The sequence below is a fragment of the Leopardus geoffroyi genome, chromosome B2 (genome assembly GCF_018350155.1).
Source record: "Leopardus geoffroyi isolate Oge1 chromosome B2, O.geoffroyi_Oge1_pat1.0, whole genome shotgun sequence".
Classification (NCBI taxonomy): domain Eukaryota; kingdom Metazoa; phylum Chordata; class Mammalia; order Carnivora; family Felidae; genus Leopardus; species Leopardus geoffroyi.
In genome coordinates this window covers 145,392,880-145,417,992 of record NC_059332.1, presented here as the reverse complement: position 1 = coordinate 145,417,992, position 25,113 = coordinate 145,392,880, and the positions used below count along the sequence as shown (strand labels likewise).

General features: G+C 43.3%; 1 protein-coding gene across 3 annotated transcripts in view; it reads left to right on the top strand.

Annotated features, from left to right (window-relative positions):
- The window catches only part of PRKN (parkin RBR E3 ubiquitin protein ligase), a 1,352,534-nt gene that overhangs the window by 898,754 nt on the left and 428,667 nt on the right, over window positions 1-25,113 (top strand). The window lies entirely within an intron of this gene.

Sequence of the window (25,113 nt, the reverse complement as noted above, 5' to 3'; positions counted from 1 at the left end):
ATATTTAAAATATATTTAAATACACTCTGCACTTCGGACTAATGTCTTTGGGTATGTTGGTGAAGATGTGGAAACGTGAGTAGATTATTGGGATTTTGGTAATTGGGGAGTTTTACTTTTTGCTTTACATTATCTGTAATTATTTAAATTTTTATAAGAATATGTTTTCTCTTCAAAATTTAAAAAATGAAAATGTATCACCTCTATACTCACTATCCACTCACTGCTGTTAATATTTTGGATAGGGTTGTTTGGTCCCTGTTTTTCCCCTGCACAAATGTGTATGTGTATGTGTCTGTGTTTGTGTATTGTTAGATTAGCAAGAGAGAATTATGTCCTGTAGTTTTGTATTTTGATTTTGATTTTATTACATAGCAACACTTTGGGAGAATATTCTTAAGTCATTCCCATTTCAAAAGGTTTTTTTTCATGCTTTTCTATAGCATATCTTATTTAAAATGCAAATACTCTTGCATTTAATCACTTCAAATCTTGGAAATTTAAATTATTTGCAATTTTAAAATTATTTGTAAATAATGCTGCAATGAACATCTTTCTAGGTAATCTTAGTCGCTGACTCGGTCACTGTCACAGGAGAGATTGTTAGATGTAGAGGTGTTGTGCTGTAAGTAATGAACTATATAAGACTTGTGATATGAACCATAATACTCATTTGTCCTTCTAAAGATTTTGCTAGTTAACCCTCCTATCAGCAATAGTGAGCCCATCTTACCGAAACTAACCACCTTTGAAATTTATTTTTAGAAAAGCTTGTACATTTGATAGGCAAAATAATGTTATTGATTAATAAGTTTAAGTTATTAAGGGAGGTTGAGAGTTTCAAGTGTTTACTGAGAAAGTTTATGTCATTGTTCTATTTCTATGGCGGTATAATGAATGACATTTTTTTACTATTTACATTTATAATTTAAAAACAGATTTTTTTAATGTTTGTTTATTTTTGAGAGAAGGAGGGAGACAGAGCATGAATGGGTTAAGGGAAGAGAGAGAGGGAGACACAGAATCCAAAGCAGGCTCAGGCTCCAAGCTGTCAGCACAGAGCCCTGTGCAGGGCTCGAACCCACGAACCGTGAGATCATGACCTGAGCGGAAGTCAGACGCTTAACTCACTGAGCCACCCAGGTGCCCCTACATTTATAATTTTTGATAAATCACTTATGTTTTTTTAATTTGAAAAATGTTTTCCACTCGCAAGCCATATGTCTGCAGGACCTCACCCAGGACAGCCCCCCCTCTTCCCATCCCCTACCCAATCTTGATCAGTCTGGATCCTTCTCCAGACTCCACAGAGTGTGCAAAACAAGCATGCTAAGTTCCAAGCCCCTACTTTTTTTTTAATGCTTATTTATTTATTTATTTTGAGAGAGAAAGAGAGCAAGTGAACATGAGAGGGGAAGAGGCAGAGAGACGGGGAGAGAGAGAACCCCAAGCAGGCTCCACACTGTCAGCACAGAGCCTGATGAGCAGGACTTGATCCCACCAATAGTGAGATCATGACCTGAGTGGAAATCAAGAGTTGGATGCTTAACTGACTGAGCCAGCCAGGCACCCCCAAACCCCTACTTTTGTAAGTCAACTGCCTTCTCATTATTTGAGGGAAATACCATACCGTTGCTGTAGTTTCAGTGCCTTCTCTAAAAATGGTTCTTCTTGCTATGAGTTAACTGCCCCATTTGCTCAATTCAGCTTAACAGTGAGTAGAATAGCCAGTCTTTCCCACTTTGCTTGACTTTTGTCAGCATGTCCCCAGTATTGTACTTTTTCTGACCTAAGTCTCACAAGGATCTTACAATGAAAATATGGTCCCTAGGCTCCTATCTACACACTGTTTCTTTATGGTAACCCAGACCCAGTCTCTCAGGAGGGTTCAGAAACACCACTGGACAGTTGTCCATTTCCCTCTTTTCCACCCTATTCAGCCTGATTCAGTTCACCCCCACCTGATACTCCTGTATGGCTGTTTGGCAGTCACACTAATGAAAGTGTATGTTTGTGTTATGGTCTAAGCTTAGCCAGTGCTGGTCCCTGTTTACACAGCCCATCTATAGGAGACTTTCTGAGGAATATTAGTTCATTTATCACAGTTCCACATCACCAGGTGTTCTCCTTAGAGTAACAGTATGAACTGATTATCCTGATTCCTTGTTTGTTCTTTCTGAAAGCTTGGTGGGTCAAGCTATTTCTGAAGATACTGCATCGAGGAAATTAAAGATGAGATATCTTACCCTTTAGAAGCGGCAATGTCATTTGTGACTATGTGTGATTATGTTTAATCTTCTTTGTTTTTATTATAATTAAGCATATATAAACCAAAGTCAGAATGTTTATAAAATTTTTATATGCCCTGAAAACTACTGATAAAGCCAGGACTTTGGGGCTTTTATTAACAAATTAATATATTTAAAAAAAAAAAGAGAGAAAGGAGCAGTAGAGCAACGTATGGCTGCAATGTTTTATTTTACAAATGAAGATATTTAAAAACACAATAACAAAAATGTCTACCCTCAATATCATCTAATAAAAGAAAGGGATTTTAACATGCCAAATAGGAAATATATAGTCTCCAAACAAAGGAGTTTTGTTTAGTTTTAATGGAATAAATTGGCTTTATCACTAGTCACTGGTGAAAACCATATTATACCAGGTCTCAACTCTGTTACTGGACTTTGGGAAGCACACATTACCCTGCTTATTCCGTCAACGGAAGGGGTCACCTAGAGGTGCCAGTGAGACTCAAGACTACCACCATTCAGAGCCTCTTAAAATTGAGCAGTTTTGGTGCCAGGGTTTATTGGAAGCCCATGAATAAGCAAAACACATCAATTGATTTTTCTTTCTATTTATTTCCATCAGAAGTGGTAGTGGTGGGGTGTCAGGAGTTGTTGTTGTTGTTGTTGTTGTTGTTGTTTTTATGTGTTTCCAGATCAATTCTCTTCCAATTCACTGGGAACACATTTCAAACAAGTGGGATTGATCAAATCCTATGACCCAGTTTCTCTCCCTGGGAAAATGAAAGCAGAAATTACAATAACAAAAGAGACCACCACCACCAATGTATATGCATGTGTATGTGTATATGTATATACATTTGCATTGTGGTGTGTGTATATTTGGATCTAAAATAACTAAGGCCCAAAGCAAGACCTTATTTCTTTAGTTCCTTTTTGCCGGGACAACTGACATGTGTGACCCATTTGGGAGGACAGGAATCAAGGTACACACCAGGTTATCACACTTAGGTTTTCTTTGCGAAGAACTGTGTTGGCATTCCGGACATCTGAAATGGGCATGTTTTCAAATGGAGCATAGTGGCAATTCTTCTGTATGTTGCTCAAAAGCAACAATGGGATTAAGGAAGCAACTGTGTGCGAACAGATTCTAGTCGCTGCCTCCCTCAAACTGGACTATGAGAAGGGAGTCATGCATGAAAAATCTTTTGTTGAAGAAATCGCTTCATTCTTAATTCTTTTTTCTGCTCATTAAGTTTTTCACTGAGGTAAAGTTGACGTACAGTAAAATGCACTTAATTGAAAGTGTGCACTTTGACTAGTTAGGACACATGTACACACCTGCAAAAGCACCAGCATGATCAAGATCTGGAACATCTCCATCATCCTCAAAACATTGCTTATGTTTGTTTGTATTTTGTCCCTCTCGCCCCTTTCTGTCCCCACTTCCTATTCTCAGTAAACTACTGACCTTCTCTGTGCTACTGTAGATTATTTCCATTTTTAAAGACTCTTTCGCAAATGCAATTCTACAGTATAAGCTTTGTTTGGCTTCTTTCACTCAGCATAATTATTTTGAGATCCATCCATGGTATTGGCATGTATCATTCCTTTTTATTGCAGAAGAGTAGAGCATTATATGGACATACCACAGTTTGTTTATCCATCCACTAGCTGAAGAACATTTGGTTGTGTCCACTCTTGGGGTATTAATACAAACAAGGCTGCTATGAATATTCACATACAAGCTTCTGCATAAGCATAGACTTTCCTTCTACTGGTTAGATGTTTAAGAGAGAAATGCCTGGATCCCATGTTAGAAATGTGTTTAAGAAACTACCAAGCTATCCTGCCAAGTGGTTCCATGGTTTTAAGTTTCCATGAACAGCTGGACACCTGAGAGGAAGCCCCCATACAGTTGTCCAACATGCAGCCCCCTCCTCTCCTTTCCGGTCTCGAAAACTCTTACTGCCTTCTCCCCCTAAGAAGCCCAAATCTGTCTCTCTGACTCTGCAAGTCTACTGGGCTTTCCCAGGTCCTCCCTCCCTGATCCAGGGCCTGGAAACTCCCTTAAAACAGTGAGCTGAGGCAGACATAGGACTTGGATCATTCATTTCCTGCCTCTTGTGAAGTATTGTCCTTCATTGCCTGATGTCCAGTGTCTTGAAAACCATTGTTTCAAATTTTTGTCCAGATTATCAGGTTGTTTGAAGCAATAAGATAAATCTTGCTTGTTCATAAAGAAGTTTTAAAAGTTGACTAAGTAATTAATTGGATATTAAGAGTTGATATTTTAATCACCAGAAAATAAAGTCATCTGTTAAATAACTTGTGATCAGTCCATCAAAGAATGGTAACTTTTCTTGGTATAGGAGACTCAAGTTAACATTATTAGAGACACGTATAGTATTTTTACTTCAGGGTACAATACCTCTGGTTGTATAAAGCTGGGTAGAAGATGTATTATTCACTTTATACATATGAAAATTGGTGTCCAAAAAGTCAGCGTGACTGTCCTAGAATCACGTAAAGTAAGGGCTTACTGCTTGCAGTTAGGAAAGGCCTAGCTCTGAAGATAAATCAGGGCTGGAATCGAGATCACACTCTACTCACTAAACTCAGTGACCTGGTATGTGGTTGCATCTACCTGAGTTTTTTGTTTTTTGTGTTTTTTTTTCATTTTCACACAGGCACCTCATAGACCTCTACCTGATGTCAGTCTTAGATAAGAAACGGTGGTTTGTTTGTTTGTTTCCAGAAACCTGTTAGGTCATAGCATACTTGCCTTCCGAGAGGGATGCCTCCATAGCACAGTTATATCGACCTGGGGTGAATGTTTGCTCTGTGTCTCTGTGCCAGAGATTTTAACAGGAGTGAAAAATAACATCATATTAATTCATTCCTGTGGGATAATGATTGTAATAAGAGGAGCCAGCCTTGCTTGTTCCCACCGAAGATGGGCAGTTAGTGCACCTTAAATGTGCGCTCTCACTTTCTGTCAGCAAGATTCTAAGCATGAGATAAAAGGATTCTCTTCTAGCTGGCTATATTTGCTCTACTGCTGCACATTTTATCTGTTTGAGACTCTTTTAATTCAGGTCCGAGCAGAAAACAAGAATCAGTGCAAATAACTGTAGATGACTTCGTGAAGAGATGTGTTGGCAGAGGTGTGGGCAAGAATGGTGAGGGGCACGTATGAGAGAAATTGGTGTCTGTTTCTGTGGGAAATCAAATAGCTATGTCCTGGGTAAGGACACATTATAGGGAACACATTGCACTGCTTTCTGGCCCTGCTGAAAACAGCTGACTAGTATCTAGTTAATGTGTATACAGGGGTTGGGTCCTGCCTGTGCTCATGAATTCCTTAGACCATGTTATCTATGCAGTATCTTGTTCTCCACCCTGCTTTCGGCATCTGCTCTCTTGTAGTCTTGGCAATGTCTTGTTGTTTTGCATGCTTTCTATGCTTTCTATAAGTTCTTACTGGCACGCACGTAGCCAAGGACATATTGTGTAATGTTTACCCTATCATGTATGCTTAATAAATACGGGAGCTTGAGAGCAGCTCAGGGAGACTTCCCTTAGCCTCCCTCTCCCCTCTCTTGACATGTGGAGTCTTGAGTAATCCTTTCTGCCATCCTTGGCTTTTCTGGACAAAGCCAAAAGCTGAACCCACAACTGGTGACCCTGACGTGGTAAGCCAAACCCACATATTTCAGGTAAACTGGAAGATGGGGATATCCCTTCCTCATGTAACAGCTACTGCTTCCCAAATAAAGAACCTTTAGACATATCCAGTGATATTCTTCCTGTGTTCTGGAAAATGGTAGGAACCTTGCCCCATTGTGGAGGGAACAGGGCTGGAGAAGAGAAGCATAAGAATACACTCATAGGAGGGGCTCCAGGCGACTCACCATGGCAAGCGAGCCCTAGGCAAGACTCACTAGAGCAGAAGACATGTAGGGAATGAATACAGTCGTTGAAACATGAGCACACAGACAGGAGGCTCTGGCCCTATAAACGCTTAGGAAGCCACAGGAGGACACCTCCAAGAGGCTGTGCAGAAGAACGATCCTGGACCTGATCAAGGTGCAGGGTTCTGGGAGGATGGATATTGCAAAAGGCATTCCTCTGTCATTCAATACTGAAATAAACATAGGGTCAATGTGAAGAACAAAGTCGCTGAGAGGGAGGGGATTTATTTTCTCGGGGAGGATGATTGTAACATACCAGCTGTGTAGTAAGACACATTGCTTCTTCAGTAACCCAGGCAGAAAACTCACAACTGTGTATAGATGCCTTCCGCTGTGAAATTTCCTCAATTTATATTCTTCTGTAGTGGGTGGTAAGTGGAGATATGGTTAAGTGGGAAATTCGGTAACCTGGATTCTCAGAGTCTGTGAGTGGAAACTGATAGTCTGATGCCAAACCACTGTGTCACCTTTGACAAGTTATTAACCTCAGTTAATGGCCTAACTTTCTTATCTGTAAAGGTGGGAAGTCATGAGGGCCTGTTTACACATGTGGAAAATATCAGGCTTTGATGAACCTGGCCCTTCTGCTATAGAAGAGGGAAGAAACAGCAATTGTTTAGGGAAAATAGACTCTAGAAATTTCCTCCCAGATGATGGAAGATGCTTGAAACTCTACGCAATGTTTTTGTTGTTGTTGCAAAACTCCAAAACCCAGTGTGCTACTGGGGCAGTGTCTAGACCCAACAGATTACATTCACAATAAATGTAACTTTGTGATATTGAAATAGAGGTACAAGTTATTTTCTATAAATTCTCAACCTCCTCCCCAAATCTCCTCAACCCAACAGGGTTTGCTCAGTCCTTCCAAATGTTTGCCTTCTCCCTCTCCTTGTGGGTCTAACCTCACCAGTGAGGAGACAAAAGGGGACAGAAAGGGGCTTGGGGACACATAGCAGAGAGGCAGATTTCAGATGTCCTTGCAGTTCTGGGACAGAAGCCACCAGCCTGTCAAAGGGGTATGTCAGCAGAGTCACCCAGAGGACCCTGCTGAAACCTGACCACACACGGCAGCACGCACCTGGCACCATCACCAGACGTCATAGGTCAAGTTTGCTGCCTCCTCTCTCCAGGTGTCCCAGTTTCCTCTCAGGTCTCCCTACAAGCCCTTAGGTGACTCCATCCCTGGGAGAGGAGCAGCTACTCGATGATCCTGGCTATTCTTCCTGAGCCTCTGTGCTGCTCAACCAATAACTGCTTTGTTGAAATCAAGCTCCCTACTTAAAGTATCCATTCCCCCGTGACAGTTCCTGTGACTGTTTTCCTTCCGTTTTGAGTGTCTACGGATCACCCAGGAGCTATGCCACCTCTGAAGCATCACACGAATATTTCAACAAGCCCACCCCGACCCTGACCTGTGTTCCTGCACTACACCCACTCCTCTTTTGGCTTCAGGTTTCCTTCCTCCCTTTTAGTGAAGCGGAATGGGACAGAGCCCTCCTATTCAGGGTGGGTAACTGGCAGTCTGATTCGAGCCTTTGCAGCATTTATTAAACACATCCATACGAAGCACCTGCTATGTGCCAGGCATTGAGATACAACAGTGAACAGACAAGATCTCTGATGTAATAGATTTACATTCTAGTGAGAAGAGGCAGACAATAAACAAAATGTATAATAAATGATTAAACTGTACAGAAGGGCATGGGTCAGCTAGAGCTAAGGAATGAACCATCACAGAATCTCAAATGGCACATGACAATAAGTCATATTTCTTTAAAAAAATGTTTTTAATGTTTATTTTGAGGGAGAGAGAAGGGGAGCACAAGTGTAGAAGGGGCAGAGAGCAAGAGCGAGAGAGAGAGAGAGAGAGAGAGAGAGAGAGAGAATCCCAAGCAGTGCAGAGCCCCATGTGAGTCTTGATCCTAAGAACCATGAGATCATGACCTGAGCTGAAATCAAGAGTCGGATGCTTAACTGAGCCACCCAGGTGCCCAATAAGTGGCATTTCTCACCCAACCCTCTGAGCTTCACCTGGGTTTGGCTGCTTATAACTGGGCTTAGTTCAGTCCATTGCTCTGGGAATGGGTGTTTCCAGTGGGCTTTGTGTGTCATCCTTCTTGAACCAGTAGCTACCCCAGGGAAATCCTCCTCACCTGGAAAGGCAGGAACACAAGAGGGCGAGCCTGAGCACACAGCACTTGACAAGTGTTTGGTTGCATCCTATCCACTCTCATCCTCTTGGCCAAAGGAAGCCATGTGGCTTGGCCCACTGTCAACGGATGGGAAGTATACTCAGCTCCTAGTGGGAGGAAGGGCAAAGTCACGTAGCAGAGGTGTGAGCTCAGGGAAGGATGAAGCATTGGGGAATAATAGTGCAAATCTACTGCAGAAGATAGAAAAAAATAAAAGGGAATAAGAGGCTTGGGAGTGCAAAGTGGGGGCTGGCTACTTTTATGTAGGATGGTCTGGGTTTGGCTTATTAGAAAAAGACATTTGGAGAAAGAGTGGCGGGAGATCAAGATGTGAGCCATGTGAATAGCTAGGGAAGAGCATTCATGCAAAAGAAGGAGCCGGTGCAAAGGTCCTGAGGCAGAAGAATGTCAGGCATGTTTGAGGAATAGCACAGAGCTCACTGGGCTGGGCCACAGTGAGCAGAAGAGAAGGAGGTGAGGGCCCGAGAGGGGTGGTTTGGCAGCACTGGAGGACTGAGCAAGGCCATCGTAAGGAATAACATGGGGAGCCATTGCAGGGATTGAGCAGGGGAGGCAGATGATCTAACTTTGCCTTTCAAAGCACCCCCCTGGTTTCTGTTTGGAGATAAGACTCTTCCTCCAAAGAGCCTTCCACGCCATCTAGACTGGGTTGGGCAGGCCTGTTCCCTACCTCTCGCCCACTTTGCAACTCTTATTCATGGATGCCATTTTCCCTCTGACTCTGCAAATTCAGTGTGAGAGAAGCCTCTGTGTTGTGCACCACTTAACCCTTAGAACCAACCATTTGCTTGCACACATGCAGCTTTCCACAGAAACCAGGAAAAAGAGGATCCCTCCACAACGTTCCATTGTCCTCCAGAAACTGGGTTGATCAAATCTGCACATGCCCAGTGCAAGCGGGACTTCCCTACTGTGCAGGGTCCTGGGAGCAGCCGAGGCTCCTTTCTGGTCTCCAATGGGGCAAGAGAGACGCCAAGTGCAGTGTGAGAGGGAAGTTCAAGATGGGCTGGTCGAAGATTAGATTATTTCAATACCTGAAAGTGACCAGAAGTCATGGAATCTGGCATGTCGCTGAGGGCCCACTGCTCAGCAGGTGGGCTTGACACAACACAGAAATATCAATTACCGGGAAAAAGCAAAACTATTTCATGTCCGCAGCTCAGCAAGGGAAAACTTCATCAAACCAATTATACTGCAATGTCAGCGTGCTCCAGGGTCCCTTCCACACCACCTCCTCTCCCATTTTCACACTGTCCACGGGTGAGCTCAACTGCTCCTGGGGCTGTCATTACTCGTCTCTTGGCTGATGGGTCTCCAGAGCATTTTCCAGCTCCAAGCTTCCTCCCGAGTTTAAGCAGCCCATAGTGACCTGCCCTCTGTATGTGTTCACACGACATTGCAAAGGTGCCTCAAACGCAGCAAATCTAGAACCAAAAGAAATCTTCTACCTGTATTTCCAGGTCTGATGCTCCTCTGGTGGTTTGTCCCCCACCGGCAAATGTTGGCCAAGTCCCGGCCAGCCTGAGGTGGAGGGATGAAGTGTTGAGGAACGGGAGCGGGGCCGGAGCAAGTCGGTCCTGGTGACTTCGTTGTCACTTACCAGCTCTGGGATCAAGAGGTCTCACAGCTTTCCTCCCCACCTCGTGCCCTCACCTGCCCCTCCCACGGCAGGGCATCTCACTGTCATTGTCGTGGCAGGGACGGGGAGGCATCCACCCAGCTTTCAACAAGTATGTTTGAACTCCTCCCCAGACGACGCCCGGTGTTAGGTAGTGAGATCACAGAAGAGAAGACACAGAAGGGGCCTTGCCCTCCTAGGGTTTTATAGTTCAGTGGATTAAATAAATAATGCAGAGAAAGCACTTAGCAGGGAACCCAGCCCGTTAGAAGCATCCAGTAATGTTTAAAAAGAGAATCTAGACATAATGCTCGACTCTTCTCCCTGCCTCAGGTTGATGAACCCCTGAATCTTGTCAGTTTTGCTTCCCAACTATCTGATATCTCCAGTATCAATGCCACTTGTAGACCTTGTCCCCCAGAGGCTTGCTCACTTGGGAGCCCCCACACAGCCCACAGTGGGTTATCAGTGCACCTCTCGTTCCTTGCTCTGGGTCCCGCACTCTGCCTGGCACCTGGCACATTGTAAGAGATCGATAAATACTATTCCGACAAACAATGGCACCGTCGTTTACATTTTTATTAATGTACTGTTTGATTATTAGGTTCATTATCTTTTAATTTAGGCCCTAGGCAAAGGTTTTGAGTTAAATTTATTTGGAAACCTCTGGAAAGTCTCCATTTTTATATAAAGTAATCTGTTAAAATTGTTAATTTTATAACAATGGTCCTGTGGATTTGGGGACACGGTCTTGAGGTTTCCTAAAAATGGAGAAACCTACACATGTTAGTAGGAGACTAAAAATGGAGAAGAGCTCAGTAGGAGACATGTGAATGCTATGTTGTCCCAAACATACTGTCCACCCATCCATTTTCTCCAGCTCCACTGCTCGGTCCAAACCAGTATCTTCGGCCCCTGGAGGACTTCCCAACATCCACAGGGCTCCCTCCCTTTCTTGTCACACTACAATCCATGCGATGCGCAAAGTAAGAGTGATTTTCTTAAACATAAATGACATCCTGTTGCTTCCCTGCTTAAAACTTTGTACCGAATTCTTATTGCCTAAGAGTCAAATTCCTAACTCTTTAAAAAAAAATGTTTATTTAGGGGCACCTGGGTGGCTCGATCAGTTCAGCATCCGACTTCAGCTCAGGTCATGATCTTACAGTTCATGAGTTCGAGCCCTTCATCGGGCCCCGAGCTCTCAGCCTGCTTTGGATCCTCCTCTCTCAAGACTGAGGGAGGGGGGCCTGGGTGGCTGGTCAGTTAGGCGACTGACATCGGCTCAAGTCACTATCTCACGGTTCACGAGTTCGAGCCCCGCATCGGGCTCTGTGCTAACAGCTCAGAGCCTACAGCCTGCTTCAGACTGTCTGTCTCTCTCTTTCTCTCTCTCTGTATCTCCCTCTCCCTCCCTCCCCCTCTTGCCCTCTGCTCCTCCCCTGCTTGTGCTCTGTCTCTCTCAAAAAAATAAACATTAAAAAACATGAAAAAGCGAGCAAGGGAGGGGCAGAGAGAGAGAGAGAGAGAGAGAGAGAGATGGAAAGAGAGAATTTCAAGCAGGCTCCGTGCTATCAGCACAGAGCCCCATGCAGGGCTCAGACACACCAACCGTGCGATCATGACCTGAGCTGAAACCAAGAGTCTGATGCTTAACCGGCTGAGCCGCCCAGGCGCCCTTGACCATTCAGACGAAGACTTCATTATTGCTCTTCCCATCCACCTGAACTTCATCTTGGTCCACTCCCCCTTGCTTCTTAGTGTATCTCTGTCACACTGACTTTCCTTTTAATTCCTCAAGCACGCCCAGGCATTGCCATTGAAAGGGAGTTTTCCTCAGCTGTTCCTTCCTGCGGAGCCCTCTCGCATCAGATCTGTGCACAGCATGCCATTGGGGGATCAGTGTAAACGTGGCCGCCTCCGGCCTTCCCCGACCACCCAGTCAATAGCGCCCGCCAGGCACCATCGCATGGTTCCATCCTACTGTCTTGCTGTCACTTTTCTCGAGCTCAGCAAAGTCCACTTCCTGTATCTCTTCTCTCATGTGGGAGTGGCCAGCACTGGACACTCTCTGGGTGAGACCAGGGCAAATTAATCCAAAGAAATGTCCTGAATGAAGGGAGATGACATTTGCAACCTCGAGAAGTAGTGTCAGTGGCTTAGCTCAAAACCAGTAAGCTGTGCACCTGTCAACCTGCAAACGTTGCTGATCTCTGGCTGTCTGACGCTTCGGTTTTGCCCTCTTTTGTGTCCCTCCTCATTCATGGTCCTTCGTTTAGCCAAACAGTCAGCTCCTGGACCGTTTAGCACAGAAGCACTTACCAAACACCACCAATAGGTCAGGCACTCAGAAAACCAGAAGACAGCCCTGGGTTTACGGGGTCAAGAGCTGGAGCAGGAAGCCTTTCCTGTAAAGGCTAGATAGTGGCTCAGGCTTCCTGGTCCATAGAGTCCCTGTCACAGCCACCCAGCTCTGCCTTTATAGATAAAAGCAGCCGTAGCCAATATGTAAAAATGGCTGTGTTCTCATAAAGCTTTATTTACAAAAACAGGATGTGGGCCAGATTTAGCCCTCAGCTGGAGTCTGCGGACTTCTGGTCTGGAGAGAAGTAGAAAATCAAATAAATAATCGATGCTACACTGTAGCGAGAGGCTGGGGTGGGGAGGAGCACATGGGTTCACAGAACACAGCAGAGGACACCTGACGGGGAGCTGAGCCCTGCCCGTCCCCTCCTGCTGGCACTAGTTACCAGCTGACCTTATTGAAAACAGAGAAAGAAAAGAAAAAAAGAGCTTTAAAATTAAATTAGCTTTTAGTTGTCAAGAGCCGTATATTGTGTTGCTTTGGGCGTTTTGTTTTGTTTTTTTGCCTTTAACACTGAGGTATGTCTTCCGATTTCCTTTCAATACACCGGCTCAGGGCCTTCCTCCCAACATGTCTTCCAGAAAGTAAAATGTCTAGAAATCCCCAGACTCTTAGCCTTGCAAGCAGCACGTGCATTAGTTCAAAAAGTAACTTTAAAGCCGGAATCCTAAATATAAGTTGTCTTGTGCACATAATTTCAAGTAAGGTTTGAGCCCCACGAACTTACAGAGAGGAAGAATGCTATGATCATACAAATTGGAACCTGTAGAATCTTGGTATCTGAAAGGTCTTTAGAGATTGTCGGGTCTAGCCTGCCATTTCACGGATCTCTTTTCATGTAAGCTGCATTCTGAAGCCACCTCCTGCGACAGCCCTCTTAGCCTGGAACTTTCTGGAAACCTTCCCCCCCGCCTCCAGTGTCTTGGGATGTGCAAAGCAGGCCATTGCCTCTTTGCATGAATTCCCTTAGCTTAGTTGTACGTGAATTCGTATGGATTTGTTTTGTCACGTCATGTTGATTTTTAGTACTTTTAGGGAAATATTTTGGCATGCTACACACTGCTTTTCTGGCTAGCTGTAAAACAAAAACCTCAATTAGGAAAATAACTTTATTGATTATGCGCCACACATTTCTTAAATTACGTTAATATTTAATGCACAGTCCATCTAACGATACCTCGGAAACGTCACTATACCTCCTCATTTCCAGACATATTTTGTTGTAGGAGCGTTTTACGACGTTTACAATCTTTTGAGCAGGTTCTTAATTTCAAACTACTCTCCTTCGGAGGACCCAATTCTTTTTTTTTTTTAATTTTTTTTTTTCAACGTTTATTTATTTTTGGGACAGAGAGAGACAGAGCATGAATGGGGGTGGGGCAGAGAGAGAGGGAGACACAGAATCGGAAACAGGCTCCAGGCTCTGAGCTGTCAGCACAGAGCCCGATGCGGGGCTCGAACTCCCGGACCGCGAGATCGTGACCTGGCTGAAGTCGGACACTTAACCGACTGCGCCACCCAGGCGCCCCTGGAGGACCCAATTCTTAACGTTTCTCTGATAAGAGGAATCAAAAACATGGCATTCTAGTGCATGAATTCATTCATTTTAAGAATGAATGAAAGACCAATGAGAAGTCCTCTATGCAAGGTTTTTGTGAGCTGGCAACAAATATAATTTTTAAACCACTCTGTTTCATAATAATTTATGTTAAATAGCTCTGAACATTCATAGCCACTGGACTGATTCTTAGCATTAATATTTCCTGTCACGAGATTTGGGGACACAGTAGGACAATTTATTTCACAGTGGGGTTCTTATCTAAACAAGATCTGTCTTTATATGTGTCTCAATTTAGCAGAATTCTGTAGCATCTATCTCCTTCTAGCTGTTTCTCACAAAAGAAAAAAACAAAGACAGGATATGTGCATGAATTAGTATGTGTTCAGATGGCATCTGCAACAATTGAATAGTTATGTCCCACAACAGCTCTATGCAGATGATGCAACCCAGAAAGTATGTCATGCTAAATCGGGTTTCAGCTGTCTCTAGTTCTACAACACTGACAGTCTGAATAGAGTATGCTCGAAGATTAAAACTCAAAACTATGTGGACTTTTACAAATGTAGCACTCAGCACTTGGCCATTTATAAACATAATTTTAAGAACTGAAATTAATTCTGTTAGTTGGGGGACAAGAAGGTAATGTCATAATTTTTCATGAGATGTGTTTTCCTCCCATGAGCCACATACCCCTTAGGATTTTAAATTTTATTTCATTACATGCAATGGTTATTTCATTATGATTTACCCATTCTTTGCAATTATTTATCAGCATCTGTTTGGTAATACAAAGGCCTTAGAAAGAAAACTTGGGATTGCTGCTGATAAAACCAAATAATTGTAATGGATTACTATAAAAAGGGGTTGACCTCTTTCCTTCTAAAACCTTAACTTACTTTTAAAAAAGAAAGAAGTTTATCTGTTAATTCTAATACATACTGTTATAATGTTTATAATCTAGCGCTTCTAGAAGGTAATGGTTTATGTTTAGATTCAACCTGTCAACAGTAATTATATTTGGAAATACGACATATAAGCTATACTAAGGTCAAGTAATTACTTTTGAAGATTGAAACCATCTGGAGGAAATTAATAACTCATTAATTCCCTTTTGTAACCATGGATTCATATACTTTATTTTGTTTATTGTTAGTGGTTCAAAATGTTATAAATAATAGAACCTAATTCAGCTGCACTTATTATATAAACTTAAAACATAGACTTCTACATGTGGCTCGTGGCAACAGTATCATTACGCTTTAGTTTGATTTTTGATTTCTCGAGGAATTCAGAACCTTGATAAACACTGAGGAGATAATATGAAGATCTAAGACACAGTTCCCTAACCTTTTCTAATTTTATGCCATTTTAAGTGTTTTTACATGATTTCCTCACTCCCCTCTAGTTTCTTGGTCAGGCTAATTCATTCTTGCCTTTTGGGTCTTAGTTTAATTATGTATTTATTTATTTTCATTCGGGAAACATTCTCTGCCTGACCAACATTGGATTAACTTTTTCCCGCTGTGCCCCAGACTTAGTTATGTCACCATTAGACGGAATTCCACAAGGACAAGAACTGTGTATCCCATCCCAACATCAAGCCAAGGAACCAGCACGTAGTAGCCTCCCAATTACTATGTATGGGTGTTTTTAAATTTTTTTTCATGTTTATTTATTTTAAGAGACAAAGAGAGAGCACAAGCAGGGAAGAGATGGATAGAGAGGAGAAAGACAATCCCAAGCAGGCTCCACGCTGCCAGTGCAGAGCCTGAGCAGGGCTCTATCTCACCAACACCAAGATCATGACCTGAGCTGAAATGAAGAGCCAGTCACTTAACCGACTGAGCCACCGAGGCGCCCCTCAGTGACTAGGTGTTGAATTGACCAGGGAACATCTGACGTAAGCTGATCAATCAGGCACAGAACAATATAATGATATGTACTAAAACGCTAAGTAGAATATAAAAATACTGCTTTGTAAACATAAGCATTATGGGGAATTGTAAAGCGAGTGGGAGAATCGGTGTTAGCTGGAGTTTTATTGAAGCAGCCTCCTGAAAGAGGAAAATGAAGGTAAATTGGAAGACTCTTAACACAGAGAGACAAGAGCATAAGGGAAAAGGAGGTTTGGTTCTGACGCTGTAAAGAGAGGACCTGAGAAGGATTTGGGAATGGCAATTAGGGAGACATACAGTGGGGGGCAAGGAGCCTTATGGAGGGCTCTGAAAAACAGAAGGAAAACTTGAGGTCTTGATACATTGGCATTAGATAACTAGTTTATGGTTTTGGCCAAGACGTGCCATGATGAAAGCCACTTTAGAATAACATCACCGAGGTGTGCTGATTAAAAAGGGGGGGGGGGCAAATGTGGGAGGAAGGAATGGTGTGGGTGCTGATTTAGGTTAACTCCAGACTGAGGCTAATGAGTTTGGAGAATTCATGCTATACCAACACTTGAAGACCTAATCCATTTGCTCTAGAAAGCACTACACTTTTGCTACTCCGCATATCTTTACTCAGCTATTTTTATACCTCCTATTTTGTAGACTCTCAGAATTAGTAAGTATATGTAGAAAATAAATAGTTCTGAAACAGAGAAGGTAGCTGCTACCTGAAATTTTCTTTTTCTCTATATGACAATAAATAGAACAGGTTAACATCTCAATGGAGATACAGTTGACTTGATAGGGAGCTGTTGTTTGTTTTAAGGCCTAAGTACCACAGCAAAATGCCTTGCACAAAGTAGTTTTCAACACATGTGAGGTCAGGGCTTAGTCCCACTGCAGAAAACGTGTCTGTGGAATCATAAAGTATTACATCCTCAGGACACATGAGAATTAAGAATATTCTGGTGAGCATTATAAGCACAGGATATACAAAACCAGGTTGTTTTCCAGCAATAAAACTGTGTACTAATGATGAGAGAGTTTGCCCAGTATTGATCAGTGGGATCAAACCTTGGAACAAATGTTAATGTTAGGGTTCTCTTAAATTTAGTAGCATTTGATGTCACAGATGGGACACAGAGTTACTGAATGACGATTAAAGAGGACAAGGGAATTTTGTCGATAGAGAAAGGGGCAGAGTATATGTTTTCTCAATCATTTTATTTTTAATGTATTTACTGTATTTTATATCATATTTTATTTAAAGCCTTTATAAACAAGGGAAGCTGTTTAGTTTCTTTGGTATCTTCTCTCTATATAGACTGAATGCACGCATGGAGGCATGAGTTGCCTTGAGACCCCTTCCACTGACTGCAAAGACGGGGTTAGGTGCTCTCTAACTCATCCCTCTGGTAGCTTTTACGACACCAGGAGACTTGATGTCTTCAACCCTACGGGCCTGTGGCCTTCTGAGGCGAAGGGCCATGTCTTGCCCACTTTTACGTGACATCCATAGGTCAGTGCCTGGCACTTGGTAGTTAGTCCAGAGAATTACAAGGATGGATTGATGACAGTGATTCAAAAACGTCAACTTCAATAAAGAGTCTTTGCCTCGGCAGTGTTGTTTATGCTGAAATATTGGGCCTTGTACAAGCAAGCTCACGGAGCCAAAGTTTCCCCTTTTTGTGCAGCAAAGTGGACAGGATAAAGCAATGAGGACGTGAGCAGAGGGAGCAAGAAGAAATTCGAAGTGGTGGTAAATGACCTTGGATCTGCCAGGGCCTCAGTAGGATTCTGAGTCCAAGCAGGCTAATGGATAAACAAACTCACTTCAGGATTTTAAACTTGGCTGCTGGATGGAATTTTGAAGGTCATTCGACTGTTGAAGCTCATTTTAGTTTCTAAAAGTTGAGTCTATCAATTAGCATCTTGGATCAGGGGTCTCTCCAGTGACTGGGATTGCTCACTTGGCTAACTCAAATAATGAACCCGTATCACATATGTGGGTTAAAATGTTATCGAGGGCAGGCGCCATGTTGGATACTCCCGTCAGAAGCTCATTTGGGCAATTAGTAGGTGATATAGATTAACCGAAAATGCATTTGGTTTCTGAGACTGTAGCCATTTATCTATTGTTTATAAGCTATCTCTAACTAAAAGAGATTTAAAATGACAGTTGTTAGGAAGATAGATTCGGGTTCCTTAATGGCATAGCTTTCCTCCTCTAATTATTTTTATCTAATCTAATCCTTTATTAAACTCCCAGGAGTCATAGTTGTTCATGTACTGAGGATTTGTAGAGAGCTTTGAAAGATTGCTAACTGGGGCATAACATCTATGTTACTGTTGCACAAACGAAATATTATAAAAACAACACGTGTGTTTCCAAGGGTCAAGTGTAAGCTAAATTCAAGGACTAACTTTGTCCCTCCAGTGAACAAAATTTATTTTTATCTCCTCAACGATTTGCACTTAATATGTTTACCCTAACTTTCATTGCTTCTCATTGCATTTCAGATGATTCTACTATCCCTATATATATATATATAATTTTGCTTTTCATTGGGGTGAATGGAGAAACTAGCTATGCTAGAGAACTCAGCATTCTCCTCCTGTGCTCTGTTCTTCTGCAACTCCAGTCTCTTCTGTTGACCTAGAAGAGTTTTTTCTATCTCCATGCCCTGGAAACTTGATCTTCATTCCAATGCCACTAACTACTCCCATGAATTCTTTTCTAATTTTCTATCTAAATGTGATCTCTTTCCCCCTCCGAACCTGTATTAGTTACATATTGCTGCATAAAAAATAATTACCCCAAAATGTAGTGGCTTAAAACAACAACGGATGTTATCTCGCACAGTTTCAGCGGGTCAGGAACTTGGGAACAGCTTAGCTGGGTGGTTCTCGCTCAGGGTTAGCTCATGAAATTGTGGTCAAGCCGTCAGCCAGGGCTACAGTAGGCTGAGGGCATGTCTTGTGCTGGAGGGTCTCCATAGGAGTGCTTGAGTGTCCCCACAACACGGCCATCACTCTCCTCAGAGCTACTGACCCAGGAAGCAGCACAGGCAGTAGCTGCACGGTCTTCTCTGATCTAGTCCTAGAAATGGCTCATTGTCATTTCTGCACTTCCCATGTAGATGACTCAGGTCATCCCACTGATTTGTAAAAGGGACACAGGGCATGAATCCCAGGGGGTGGAGATCACTAAGGGGACACCCTGAAGGCTGCTTACCACAGAGCCTGCTAATATTTCCTACGTCTCTAATTAACTTAGTGTCCTGCCCTGTGTTACGCTTATGTGTATCCCTTTCCTACCCACTTTATTAGATTTTTATTTCCTTTCAAGCTTAGACTTACTTCCTTATCTTTACGTATCTTAAAATTTCTGGGATGTCACATTCAATATATGTCACATTCAGCTGAGAAGTTGGAACTGCAGCCTCTTAATGGGTATAAATGAAGATATACCTGTGGCAAAGAAGTAGACAGGGTCAGAGAAATAGATTTTGGCACAGAGAGTGTGTGTGTGAGGGAGGGCAAATGAGAGAGAGAGAGAGAGAGAGCACTCACACAAATGAGGTGGAGAGCAGATTAAACTGCACATTTGATCAGATAAATATGAAAACATTGATGCTATTTTGTAGATACAAGAGAGCTAATTTTATGAGAGTTTAAATGTTTGGACTGCTTATTGTGTAACAGTGTTCTATTTGTGTGATGTACGTGAGTGATCTGCCGTATTTTTTTACTAAGATTTCTTCAGTTATGCCTAATACTCTGTGAGCAAAGGCTCTTTGGATCACTGCTTTCACCAAAGCAGGAAAGTCTTTGCTTACAAGAAACTCTTCAGAACCACGCCTGCAGCCTGCACCAGTGTCTCGCTGTGCTGACTGCTTTGGACCTCAGTCCTCACCTCTGCTCGAAGTGGACCCAGCTGCTCCTGCCCCACTGGTGGCTTCTGTACCTGTGCCTCTGCGGCCTCCTGCACCTGCACGGGCTCCTGCACCCGCATGGGCTTCTGCACCTGCTCGAGCTCCTGCACCCGCATGGGCTTCTGCACCTGCTCGAGCTCCTGCACCCGCATGGGCTTCTGCACCCACATGGGCTCCTGCACCCGCATGGGCTTCTGCACCTGCACGGGCTCCTGCACCCGCATGGGCTCCTGCACCCGCATGGGCTTCTGCACCTGCTCGAGCTCCTGCACCCGCATGGGCTTCTGCACCCACATGGGCTCCTGCACCCGCATGGGCTTCTGCACCTGCACGGGCTCCTGCACCCGCATGGGCTCCTGCACCCGCATGGGCTCCTGCACCCGCATGGGCTCCTGCACCTGCACAGGCTTCTGCACCTGCTCGAGCTCCTACACCCGCATGGGCTCCTGCACCCGCATGGGCTTCTGCACCTGCTCGAGCTCCTGCACCCGCATGGGCTCCTGCACCCGCACGGGCTCCTACACCCGCATGGGCTCCTACACCCGCATGGGCTCCTGCACCCGCATGGGCTCCTGCACCTGCACGGGCTTCTGCACCTGCTCGAGCTCCTGCACCCGCATGGGCTCCTGCACCCGCACGGGCTCCTACACCCGCATGGGCTCCTGCACCCGCACGGGCTCCTGCACCCGCATGGGCTTCTGCACCCGCATGGGCTCCTGCACCTGCTCGAGCTCCTACACCCGCATGGGCTCCTGCACCCGCATGGGCTCCTGCACCTGCACGGGCTTCTGCACCTGCTCGAGCTCCTACACCCGCATGGGCTCCTGCACCCGCATGGGCTCCTGCACCTGCACGGGCTTCTGCACCTGCTCGAGCTCCTACACCCGCATGGGCTCCTGCACCCGCACAGGCTCCTGCACCCGCATGGGCTCCTGCACCCGCATGGGCTCCTGCACCCGCATGGGCTCCTGCACCTGCATGGGCTTCTGCACCTGCACGGACGGGCTCCTGCACCTGAGCTTGCTCTTGCACGTGCACGGGCTCCTGCAAATGCACCTCCTGCAAAAAGAACGGCCACTCCCGCCACCCATGGGTGGTGCTAAGTGTGTCTGCAAGGAGCCATCGCACAAGGCAGCTGCTGTGCCTGATGCCAGGGAAGAGCCTGACCCACATGTAACTAGAGCAACATGGACAAAGCTGCAGTTTCGAAACACTTTCTCATATTATCCTGTTTGCCACATTCCCCTTTCTATAAAACACATGCATTATAATAAAAACTGTTGGCTTTAAAAGAAAATAATAACTCTTCAGTAATGTCAAGTACAGCATTTATAATCCCTTTTACGTGGGATTGAGAACTTTATTTAACCTTTGATTAACTGCTCTGTAGCCTGGTCCACGGGGGTAAAATCATCTTTTAGATTGATCAATTAACATTTATATATAATTTGAGCAAAGGGCACAGAGGAATGTTGGGGGGAACAAAGACCCAAGAGGAGATAAGTCTTGGCAGGTTCTCCTCAGAAAAATCACTCCTGTCCATCTTCTTCTTTCCATTCCTAGAACCGCCCGCACACCACAGTCTGCTTCCTTAGTAACTCATGCCTGTGTTATTAAAATGACCTCCAAATAGTTCTCACGACTTCCAGCTTGTTCTCCTCCACACGTTCCCTCAGAATTAAACATAGGAAAACATCTCTCCCTTCCGAGACTCACAAGCCTCAGTGAATCCCACGAGCAAGAGACCACACATTAGGCCAGTCTCCTGAAGTCCTCCTACCCCTGTCCCCAACCCTTCTCATCTCTTTTCTCTTGTCCTGATACATCCCCTCAGTCAGCCCAGCTGATAACTTTTCTGTTCCCAGAATTCTTTCCCACGTCTGTTTCCTGCCCTGCCCAGAAACCACATTTCTCTCCAGGGACCCAGTGCTGATCCCCCATTCTTTTAAATTCAGCTCAGGTTTCCTAACCCTGACGCATACTTCTCTGCTGTCCTAACTTCTGTGGCACCAGAGTCTGATGACCACACATACATCCTTTTAATACCTGTTCCACATGCGTGTCATGTCCCCAGACTGTGGCCTGTGACTGAGTTGTGTGTGTTTTTCCCAACGCTTCCATCAGTCATGAGATGTTTTTTCATCCACTCACTGCTGTATTCCGTGTGTGTTTATTAAGGGTCTACTTCAGCCAAAGTAGATGCTCAGTAAGTAACTGAGTAAAAACTGTAAGGATGGCAGCAGAGAGATTATGAAACAAAAAACATTTTGCTCAGTAAGCCACAGGTACGATCAGTAACTATTGATTATATAATGTCATGTGCTTATTGCTGTATTTGGTGAGACATGGGTCACGAAGGTGGTAATCAAGTTCAGCCCCCATTGTTTCAGGATTTTTCATTTAAAGCTGACAGCTAAAGTAGCAACTTATGAAACACTCAGTCTGAATAAAAGTGAAGACAGTGTAGGAAGCACATTAGGATAGACCCTGTGGATTAAAAGTTAAAGAAAAAGAGAAAAATCAGTGAAGAATTAAGCTCCAGGAAAAGTTCCTTAGAGGTCTTACCTTGAACTGGACCTTGAAGTTTGGAATTTTGATTTGAATATAAAGGCTAGTATTATACTAGAAGAATGAGTGACAAAGAGCACGAGCCCAGGAGTAAAAGACCTGGAAGAAAGCTGGAGGCAGAGAGAGGAACAGGATGTGTGATAGAGTGGGGGCAGATTATTATAGGAGGAGGACATGGAAAAACGTTTGAGAAGTTCCTAGCAAGTACCTAACCCAAAGGGGGTGGTCATAAATACTAGTGTTTTTTTTTTTTCCCACTGTCCTCTTTTGCCTCATACTTAGGAAGTTAATTATGTAGTCCCTCCAGCCATGAAATGATCCTCACTTCTTTTCTTAGATGACTCAGATGATTAATCCAATAATGTTTCTATGGGTGGCATGCTTATTCCTCACCTAACTTTTTCATAAATACTAGAAATTTCTTTTTTTATAACTAGAAATATTATTGATAAGGGATGGACAATCTTACCTCAAAACTGTATCAAGAACTCCAACTGACTGATAATTCTGCATGAATATGGGCATATACTATCTACATCTATATCTATAACATTATTCATCAACATATGTATTTTTTCTACATGTTTATTCTATATTTCTCTCTATATATATTATATAGATATATATTAGATATATATATTATATAGACATTATATAGATATATAGAATATATATAAATATATTCTATATTTCTCTCCCTCTCCATATATATATATATATTCACTCCGTATGGATAGTGACAGAATGCCTGAGTGACTTCTCTATACTTGTCACTCCCTGAAACTCTTGTAAGTTTCTTTCTTTTTTTTTTCTTTTTTCCAAAATGGACATGTAAAACCACACATGTAGTTCTGGTGTCACTTATATATACACCCTGTGCCTGGGAAGGGATTCTCTTTAATGAACTTTAGTGATCTGTCCTCACTTCCAAAGCTGAACACATTTTTATATCTTGTTTCCTTTACTTCTCACTGTTTGGTAAACTACTGCTACCTGCATTCATTTCTCATACTTTTTATTCAAGGTAAACATTCTCTAAAGCCCTTTCTGCTGACTCTATTATATTTTTTTGTAATAATAAAGGTTATTGATATCACCTGCTTCAACAGGTAAATCCTAAGGTCTCTCAGGTCCTGGTCACCATGCACTTCTCAATGCTGACTTAACTGCTGCCTTGTCCATTTGCCGCTACAATTCCAGAGGGCAGTGCCATGAAATGTGCCAGTGCATCTCCCAGATACCCTATGAACTCTTCCCCAGCTCTTTGCATCCTGATGGTTCTGATCAATTAGTCCTTTTGGTTTGGTCTGTTCAGCTCCCCGCCTATATCTCAATTCAAGAAGGCAGAAGTGAACCAGTACGGCTGTAATTTTTCGCAAGATTCCTCCTATGTCCCCAAGACGATGTGTTTCACTCTGTGGGGCCTAGAGCCTATGTTTCCACAGGGCCTGTGATTGTCCTTGTACTGCTGTATCTGTGTGTGTGTGTGTGTGTGTGTGTGTGTGTGTGTGTAGTTGCAGTAGTAGAGGGAGGGGCAAGATGCACTACTGTGTCTGTTGAGTGTGCCCTCCGTGCCCCAAACATTGGGCCTCTAAAACCTTTCCTAATATGGTGGGCTCTTGAATCTGCACAGGGTTTACCTCACAGCATGGCCTCTCATGTATTCACCATTCCTTTCCAATCTGTTCCAAATGGTAGGATGCCATCAGTAAAGGAGAACAGCTGATGTTCTGTGGATTGTCCACACGGTCTAAGCAGTTTGGGGCCATATTTTAACTGAAGGACAAATCCATAAATATATTGTCCACACATGGAACAAAACTCTCTCCATTTTTCCTTAATAGGGATGGAAAAGAACTCCCTTCCTGGACCAGTGGCTACCACGTACCTTAATGTTGCTCTGGGACACTATGCCAACAGTTCATGTTCCTACTGCTTTGGCTTTATAAGTTTTCCTTTTATTTCTTCTACCGGGCAATTGCTAAGCTTTCTTTTTTAACCTTGTTATATAGAGGAACATTTTTATGAATGTTCTAATATTTTCTCCAGTGCTTCCATGTGTTGAGAGCAGATTGAGCGTCTCTAAAGGCTTAGTCGACCATGTTGCTAAGACCAGAATGGAGAATATTTTTCATAGAACTTAGCCATGAGGAGAACATAGAACACGGCAGTTCTATAGGGTCACACAGAGTGAATATGGTGTGTGTGCCCTTGTGCATGTGTGTATGTCTGACTCGTGATAGAAATGAGAAGGTATTATATTTTATCATCTTCCAGCAGAATGTTATTAGAAGGGAAGAGGTTGAAAGTTCAGAACACAGTCAATGCCTAATTGAAAAAGGCTCTGGGAATGGAAATGATAGCCCCAAAAGGACTGCAGTAGTTCAGAGATGAGAAATAGAAGCACATAAAAGCATTTAGGAACGTCCTTGCCCAGCTTATGATGACCATTGCCCTGTTGATCCATGACATTAAAATACCAAGTTATTTTTTTTGTTTTGTATTAGATATTGTTTTGAAATAAGTGGGAAAGCAGAATTTTGAAAACCTTTTAATTGTTAAGAAAATTACATGTTACTAATATTAATGTTTAATACCAATTTTTCTGGGGAAAGGGCTTTTGAAGAGCTCTGAGGTCTTTTAAGAATTGTGTATGAAATAAAAAAAACTATTTTGTATTTTGTTGTCATTACACAGAGAATAGGCTTATCTAGATAAACTCCAGTGGTTTTTTTTGTGTGTGTGTC